General features: G+C 44.6%; 1 long non-coding RNA gene across 1 annotated transcript; it reads left to right on the top strand.

Annotated features, from left to right (window-relative positions):
• The first annotated feature begins 1757 nt into the window (after positions 1-1757).
• LOC125729951 (uncharacterized) lies at positions 1758-2972 on the top strand. Its single transcript, XR_007390336.1, has 3 exons — positions 1758-1796; positions 1897-1967; positions 2936-2972. It is a non-coding gene; the product is annotated as an uncharacterized LOC125729951 (long non-coding RNA).
• The last annotated feature ends 4801 nt before the right edge of the window (positions 2973-7773 follow it).

The following is a 7773-nucleotide window of genomic DNA, read 5'->3' as shown; positions in this document are numbered from 1 at the left end:
ATATGTGTTGTCCCTCGACCACGATCATCCATGTTCGGGTTATCTAGGAATTAAAAAGGCGTTATCCAGTCTCCTAAAGTCATTTCTTCTGGCCTGGGGTAAACTCGGATACAAAGAGGTATTGTAAGTCCTGTCATGCCTGTCAAATAGTGGACAAACCAAATCAGGTAATTATTCCAGCTCTGTTATGGCCCATACCTGTGATCGGTGAACCTTTCAAACATGTACTTATAGACTATGTCGGTCCTTTACCAAAAACTCACTCGGGCAATATTTATCTATTTACATTAATGTGCACTTTGACTCGTTTCCCAGAAGCTATCCCCATTCGCAGTCTTAGATCCCACATTATAGTGATAAAATTCTCTCTGATCAAGGTACCAACTTCACATCAAAACTATTTGCCCAAGTGGTTTGTGAGTTGGAAGTTTGGTACTCAGTATCCAGCACTTACCATTTAATAACATGCGCCACACTTTCTGTATAGATGCACGGAAAGATTGGGATGAGGGTGTGCCCCTCCTCCTCTTTGCTATCTACGACACCATCCAGGATTTGACTGGGTTTAGTTCTGCTGACCTCGTGTTTGGTCATTTGGTTCGAGGTCCCCTCAAAGTGCTTCAGGAGCAGTGATTGTCTGCTGTTAGACCCTTAGCTAGGACGTCCCTTGGTACCTTGCAAGTAAAAATGAAGGCACAGTTCGATAAAGCTGCTACAGAGCAGTCCTTCCCTTTGTCCAGTTCCTTCCTTTGTGCTCGGTTTTAAGATCCCTATGTCATCCACTCTAAGCTGAGCGCTGCCAACTATGTGATAGAAACCCCAGATCATAGGAGGAAGTCCAGGGTTTGTCACATAAACATGTTTAAACCCTACCTCGATCGTTCAGCCTCTGCCCTCTCGTCCATTTCTCTCCCGGACCCCACTCTAGTAGAAATGGTGGCTGTTAGTGAATATTCGCCGGAGGGTGATGAGCCACACCTAGAAAAAATTGTTTACCGTGTGCTCGCTTCCCAAATTCAGAAGCTCTTCAGACTCTTCCTAGCCGGTTAACCCACTTGCCACCCAGTCTGACATCTTGTTGTGTTTCTACATAACCTTTTTCATGATCAATCATTTGCGTATCTTTGCTTTTTGTCTTGGAGTGGCCCATTCTCTGAGGTCCTGGAACAGTAGTTCATAGACTTTAAACACTTTGATGGAAACTTCATCTGTATATTATCACTCTGTGTTATCGGTATGGAGACAAAGTGAAGGATAATGTGTCTTTGTGGGAATCACATACTAGCTACTTAAGTTACTCCGTCACTCAGAACGGTCAGAATAATTCGGCTAGAACAGAGGAATCCCGAGAGACTTTATTCATTGTTTTAACCTGTCTTTGTTGTCCATTCATTGTTTCGTTCGATGTTCCATTGTTTTATTCTATGTTTCTGGGTAACACTGTAGCCTCGCACCTCCAGGGCTGTGGGTTGTGCTCTGCGTGTGTGGAGTTTGCATGTTCTCCCCTCTGCCATCTGGGTTTCATTCTGGAGCTCAAACGCATGCGATTAGGCGGATTGGAATCTCTAAATCGCTAACTGTTTGCGTGTTTGTGACCTGCGGTGATACCATCAGGGTGTACCTTATGCTTATATACATAGAATCATATCTAGGTGCTGTTTCTGTTTGGCTGACTGGCTGAACAATACTGTCAGTTTAATATTGCTTCTGTGTAATGGAAATTTATTTCATGAATTTTATGAATTTATTTCATTCGCAGACATGGGGATGACCTGATTGTAACACCCTTTGCTCAGGTAAATATGACATTGGGGCAAAGAATATGAATTTATGAAGGTTGGCCTTTGCAGTGTTTATTTTTTAGGAGTCTTGATGTTCTGTGTTTTTCTCACGTAGGTGCTTGCGAGCCTTCGTAGCGTGAGGAACAACTTCACCGTGCTGACCAATGTGCAGTGTGGCTCCAGCAAGTACGTGGCTCATCACTCTGAAATAATATTGGTTTAACTGTAAATGATATTCTCCGTTTTGTTGTAAGCTCCAGACTAAACAATTTTATTATGTGTCAGAGTCTGAATATTTTGGACTTCACCATTATGTTTGCGATGCCGCTTGTTGACCACTAGGGGGCAGGCGTGTTTTCACCTCAAAGCACATGGTGAATTTCACCCACCTCCATTCTTGTACTTCATTCTTCGTTTTGCTTTTTGCAAAAGCACGAATATGCACACGTTCCATTATTTTCCAATAAAAAATGTGATTCCGGTACATTGGTCGAAAGCACTTTCTTATGCATTAACGTAACTTACAGAAGTGAAACAGCGTGTAGTATTAGACCCAGTGTCATGAATCTAAAATGACATTTGGTCTGATGTGGTTTTAAGCTCCTCTCTCACACACCACATAAGCAGTGAAGCTGAAAATTCTAAAAACTGGGTCAGTGTCAAGAATTATATCGACTGGCCCGTATAAGCAAACTTTGCTTAAAGTCCTTCATTCAGAACAGTCTGGGTTCAAAGGGAAAAGTCTGTAATTGTTGGACACAGTTCAGTTTGTCCCTGGCGCATGCTTGCTTCATTATACACACACTTCATCTCCAGGACCAGGAATCAGGATTTCATTCTCTATTAAAATGAGAAAGTAAAGTAAGGGGTGATTAATGCGCCGTATAAGATGCTGGATCTTCATGTGTTGTAGAAAATCCTGAAAGTAAGTTAGTACTTTTGGCTCTAGGAGCACCCAAGCGAGTGGTGATGTACTGCAGTCCCATTAGCCTCTGGGGTCTGCTGAAAGAGCACTTTTACCAGCCTCACGAGTCTGCCTTGATCTCTGAGAACATCTGAGGCCCTCTAGACTGGGGGAGTCACTGTTAGGGAATCTGGGCTGTTTGGTCTCACTGCTATCACACTGAAGGTGCTCATCTGTCCTTTCTCCCCAGGAGGTCCCCTGCAGCCCCCCAGCCCCCTGTCACCACCCGAGTCTGTCTGCCTGGTAAGTCCACCTCAGCTCCCACAGTGCCCTGGGGCTTGAGGTGCCTGAGCTGAGAGGCTTGGCTGTGTCCAATCTTCTGATCTGCTTGTGGAGACTACAATCATGCTAGCATATTAGCATCAAAACAGGAAGTCGGCATCTCACAGCCTAGGAATGTCGTCGACACTAGAAACAAAGATCCTCAGATCAGAGTTGAGTAGAGTAAAGACCACTTCCGGTTATCTCACTGCTGATTTCCTGGAGCTGCTAGATTCCCTCAACCTACAACAACATGTTGATGTCCCCACACATTCCAGGGGTCACACACTTGACTTGGTCATTTCAAACTTCGCCCCCATCAGTAATCTACAGGTATATGATCTTGGTATCTCGGACCATAAAGTAGTGTCAATGGAGCTGGCCTTTCTCTCCCCCCCATATCATTGAATTATATTCAATTAAACCATTTTAACAACGTGTAACAGACTGGGCCACAGCCTGCGTAGTAGAGGTCTAGGCTGCCCAATCCTCCAAACGGAGAAGGTACAGCAGGATGTAGGTCCCTGTACCCTCACCAATCGCCTCCCTAGTCTGCTACATGCACTACGTGAGCAGATCGGCTAAGGCTCCAGCACTTCCCTATCAGCGTCACGGTGCCAACCTGGAGTGTAGTACTGTTGGGGATAGCGTGATGTTTAAGTACCCACACCGTACCCCCACCCCCCGACCGAAGTACCCAGCAGTAGCAGGTGAGACGCCCCTACTCCGGAGAGAGCCTAAATAATAGAAGCAGGGTAACCACTGTACACCAGGATAGGGTAAATTGAACACATAGGCAGTTTATTCTCTGTAAGATTACTAAATTATTAGATGGAAAGAACCAAAGCTCACATAAAACAAAGGACTGCAATTACCAAATTGAGTTTCACCAACCACCTGACTCCCCTCTATTAATGAAACCCCAGCCCCAGTCACCCTACTGAGCGCTCAGTGTCTAACGGTGGAGGCTTCAAGCAAGAACTCCCGTTTACCTCCGACGGGATATTTTTTACCCTTCATATAACACGTTCGTAGTAACCTTACAACAGGACACATTCATATTAAACATGCACAACAACCTCATAACAGAAATGAACCTTATTCATTTAGCACTTTATACCACCGGCACATTGTAATAATCCGTCCGATAACATCAACACTCCCATGCGAAAGTCTGTTCAGTACATTTACTTCCAAAAATGACCGCCAGAGAAATCAGGCATCCGGGCATGCAGTTAGAACATAGCGGGCCTGCCCTGCCAGGTGGTAGCGTGCGCAGAAAATGGGGTGTGCAGCAGCGATCTTTTAAAACTCCGCTTAGTGTCCGTCACGTTAGCAGAAGTCTTCTACTTCTTGGCCAAGTTGCTGATCACCCTGATGTACATTCGCCGAAATAAACTTTATTAAATATCACCTGCGTCGTCCTTGGTACTGGAGCTGATGAGTCGTCTCTGTATAGCAGGGAAGCTACCGCGATTCCTCCAAGCTCCGGTTCCCACTGCGCGGCACCGGGAGCAGCTCTCCTCTGTCGTTCTGGTAACACACAGCAATTTCCCTTCTCCGGAGCACCAACGTGGCTCGAACCTGCCTTCAGACTAATCTGGTCCTGTGTGACTACATTAAGGAATTCTCCCTACTTACTCTACATCACCCGAACGAACCAAAAAAAAACCTCCTTTCCCCCTCTCTCTCCCGCCAACTCCACTGCCCTGCTATACGCAGCCACGTTACGTCGTGACGCACCGTCACACTTGCTTTTAAACACCTTTGAATCACGAAATAAACTAAAGTAAATCATTATCAAATTGTCCGTGACCTTACATGACAAATAAAACAAAGCAGCTTGTAAATTATAACCCTTTAACACGCTTAATTTATCCGTGCTCTTTAGCACCTTGTAGTGAGCAAAAACGTAGTCCATTTTACTCGGCAAAACACCTTACAACAGAAATATTAAACATATATACATTTACAAATCAACCTTCAAAACCCACCTTGTTCCTCATCAACCAGGAGCTAAAACCATCACTGGTATTTAAGAAATTAACCAAAAAAGAATCGTAATATAACTATTCCTTTTTCACGGAACACACCTTGCTTCGACTTCCATGAAGTTTTCCCGCTACTGTGCGGTTTGCAACACTGGTTTACGGCAGCTTGTTGTTCTATGTTCCTTCAAAATAAAAGCCGTTCTTTCACAATAAAAGGCATCACTCGTCTTATACAGTTAAACAAGGAATAACATTTGTAACTAATAAATGGAATAAACGAAATATTAATACGGTCATTTAAACTCCCACCAAATCATTAGAGCTCAAATGGGAACCAAACGGAGTGATAATGATTTCCTAATGAAGAAATGACCTGTAACCGTTGACCTGTAAACATTACATTGTATGAAAACACAGTTTACATGACAGAATAAACCTTAAACTTCAGAATGTAATTAAACAGTCTCCAATAGCAAAACCAGTTTCTGCACTGGGCGTTCCACTACAGAAGGTTTACTGTAACATTGTCCTTTGTCCATCTTCCTTTCTCCAAAACGAAGCTTTACCTTTCTTACAAGTCCATCTTTGTCAGTTGTTGTGTCCATTACACGTGCTAATCTCCATTCATTGCGTGGCAAGTCATCCATTTTCTCCATCACAACATCTCCAACCTTCAAGTTTCTCCTTGGAGAGTGCCATTTCTGTCTTGTTGCGATGTTAGACAGATACTCCTTTTTCCAACGTGACCAAAACTGTTCTGATAAATACTGCACCTGCCGCCATCTTTTCCGTGCAAATGTGCGAAATGTGAATTTGCATTTTTACAGGGTGGTTCTGTAACACTCATTAATATTCATGAGAGAATATTACTGATTGGTCACTGAATGCCTTAAACCAGGGGAGCCCAAATCCAGTCCTGGAGGGCCAGAGTCCTGCACATTTTTGGGTTTCCCCTCATTTAACACACCTGATTCATCTCCTTGTGCTAATAACCACACAGCTCTTGAGCTGAATTATTTATGGTGGAACAGGGAAAGAGCTGAGCTACACAGGGCACCGGCCCCCCAGGACTGGATTTGGACACCCCTGCTTTAGGTAGAAGAAACAGGCAGCACAAGTCGATGTTAACTGGCCAATGAGGTAGTGCCCCTCTCATAAATATTAATCAGCCAGCCAATCGTGTAGGGCTTCACTCATGAATATTAAAAAGTTCTCCTGATCCACGGTGCTAAAAGAAATTAGCGCCCAGGACACACTGGATGTGCATCATGTGCGGCGGAAAATATCAAATTTCATTTCGGCGCCCATGTTAACAGATTAGAGCGGCCGCGTGCGCGAGATGCGGGGCTCACGCCTCGCGGTAGCGGCGCCGTATCTAGAGTCACGCGCGTGGTAAGCGGTTCGCTATGGAAGCGTATTGCATTCATCTGGGAAAAAAATCAAGTCTGTTTTTTCGAATTAATAAAATAATAATCCCGTTTTTCTGAGCAATATTTTTCTGTTTAATGAGGTAATGAGAACCTTTCTGTTTTTCATGATGCACGTCTCACTGTGTAGTTTAATCCGCTTTTTTTGATGGTTTGTAGACGGTATTATCATTAGTTTGCCGGCTTTGCGCGGCACCTATTCCGCCCCGCTCCACACTGCAGCGTTTCTCCCGGATCAGTAGATACAGTATGACATATGCTTCATGGAAATGAGGCGATGCATTTGAAATGCATTCAGACCGGCTTTGCTGTGACTAAAGACCATCTTTAGCAATCGCTGTAAATACTGAATCCTCATGGAGCGCAACTCCGGCGCCGGAAACAGCTTTTGTATCAGAATCCAGGTCCAAACTTTTATTAAATGTCACTTTAAATATGTAATAATATTACTTAAATATTCTGTTATTGATGGCCATTTTCATGCCGCACTCGCCGGAATTAGCAGTTAGAAGGAAAGACACTGACTTTAGTATTGATCTCTGGTGCCGTTTTGTGGTAAATATGCTTGTGATGAATATGTCTGATGAATATCGCTGCTTTGTAATTTTACTTCCCCGTAATTTCACTAATTAAGCTGTTAGTTTAGCTCGCTTCCCTCCGACATTTCCTGAGCTGTTTCATAAGCTTCAGTTCCCGCTTCGTTAGGGGAAGCTGTGCTGTTTTTATATCGTACAGAAACATAAAGTACAGGCGGCCTGATGGGATTAATAATTCTTCCTCCTGCCTACAGACTCCTGCCAGCTGACGCTGGACCCCAACACAGCAAACAGACGCCTGTCTCTGTCAGGGGGGAACAGGAAGGTGACAGAGGGGGCAGAGCGGCAGCCATATCCTGATCATCCAGAGAGATTTGACAGCCGCCCCCAAGTTCTGTGCAGAGAGAGTCTGACTGGCCGCTGTTACTGGGAGGCTGAGTGGGATGGATATGAAGCCTGGATAGGAGTGACTTATAAAGGGATCAGGAGGAAAGGAGGGAGGGACTGTCTCCTTGGATACAATGACAAGTCATGGATTCTGTGCTGTTATACTGACAGTTACTCTGTCTGGCACAATAATAAAGAGACTCTCATACCCATACGGCCCTCAGGCTCCCGCAGAGTAGGAGTGTATCTGGACTGGGGGGCTGGTGCTCTGTCCTTCTACAGAGTCTTCTCTGATGGACTGACCCCCCTGCACAGATTCACCTCCTCATTCACTCAGTCCCTCTATCCAGGGTTTTGGGTTTATAGTGACTCCTCAGTGTCACTGTGACATGTTGCTGGTTCTCCTGGCAAAAAGGTGAAATCTCT

The sequence above is a fragment of the Brienomyrus brachyistius genome, unplaced genomic scaffold (assembly GCF_023856365.1).
Source record: "Brienomyrus brachyistius isolate T26 unplaced genomic scaffold, BBRACH_0.4 scaffold916, whole genome shotgun sequence".
Taxonomy (NCBI): domain Eukaryota; kingdom Metazoa; phylum Chordata; class Actinopteri; order Osteoglossiformes; family Mormyridae; genus Brienomyrus; species Brienomyrus brachyistius.
The sequence above is the reverse complement of the archived record's forward strand: the minus strand, read 5'-3'. Positions and strand labels throughout refer to the sequence as shown.